General features: G+C 36.8%; 1 protein-coding gene across 1 annotated transcript in view; it reads right to left on the bottom strand.

The window, feature by feature from the left end:
- Positions 1 to 667, bottom strand: part of SCG2 (secretogranin II) — a 6,050-nt gene extending 5,383 nt beyond the window's left edge. The window contains exon 1 of the mRNA XM_011364092.1: positions 455 to 667. The gene's annotated coding sequence lies outside the window, so the exon portion shown is untranslated. The remainder of the gene's footprint in view (positions 1 to 454) is intronic.
- Positions 668 to 949: the final 282 nt, after the last annotated feature.

The raw sequence follows: 949 nt of genomic DNA, 5'->3' as shown, positions 1-949 counted from the left end.
AAAAAAAATAGTTCCAAAATTGGCTGCCTCTATGACTAATATGTTTAACAGCCTTTGAATCACTGAAAACCTACTGTGAAAAATATTAAGCATGTAAATTATATCCCTGGCTTTGTATCTGGTTCTTGGGGAAAAATCAATACATTAAGGAAAGAATAAATATATCTCGGGTTTGGTTAACTTTACATTAATATGTGTATTGATACTAAATTTTTTAACTTTTTCACGCTTCTTACATATGACTACCTAAATAACATGGTAAATAAACATCCAACAAGTTGTATAAATCACAGATTCAATCACCTATGTACATTGGCTGATGAGCAGCAGGTTGCTATTCAGTTATTCTATAAATATAAGCTTGTCAAACGATATTTTTCTTCTCTGCTAGGAATTAAGACAAGAACAAGCAATTTAGAACTTTCCAGTAAATCAAAGGGAAAAGCAGTCTTACCTCTTTTTTATATGGCAGAGAAGGTCCACAGCATGCTCCTCCCGGTCCGCCGGATGAGCTGTTCGGCCGTTTCAGGACCCCGGACAGCTCCTCGGCTTATAGGGAGCCGCGGCGCCTGACTCTGCACTGCCACACTGACGTCACCGTGCTCAGCCACAAACCAGAATGCAAGCGAGCTTTTTCAAAGAACCCGAGAGAAAATAATCACTTTATATATTTTAAAAAAAAAAAAAAATGCTGCCTGCTTACGCCACCTGTCTTTTTGTGGCAAAAATTGCAGTTTTCTTTTTCCTTTATACAAAGTCTTTGAGGCTTGAAATAAAACGCTCTGCACAATTTCCCTCATAAAGAAAGAAATCTGCCAGACAGACATGGCTAATTGCAGTATAATCTCATCTATGTTCTAATATCTTGTGATAGGTTTTTTTTTGTTACTGTTTTTATTGTCGTCATTACAGAAAGTTTTACAGACAAGGATTTTTTCCTTCATGCCCA

This window comes from Pteropus vampyrus, unplaced genomic scaffold, assembly GCF_000151845.1.
Source record: "Pteropus vampyrus isolate Shadow unplaced genomic scaffold, Pvam_2.0 Scaffold93, whole genome shotgun sequence".
NCBI lineage: Eukaryota > Metazoa > Chordata > Mammalia > Chiroptera > Pteropodidae > Pteropus > Pteropus vampyrus.
The sequence above is the reverse complement of the archived record's forward strand: the minus strand, read 5'-3'. Positions and strand labels throughout refer to the sequence as shown.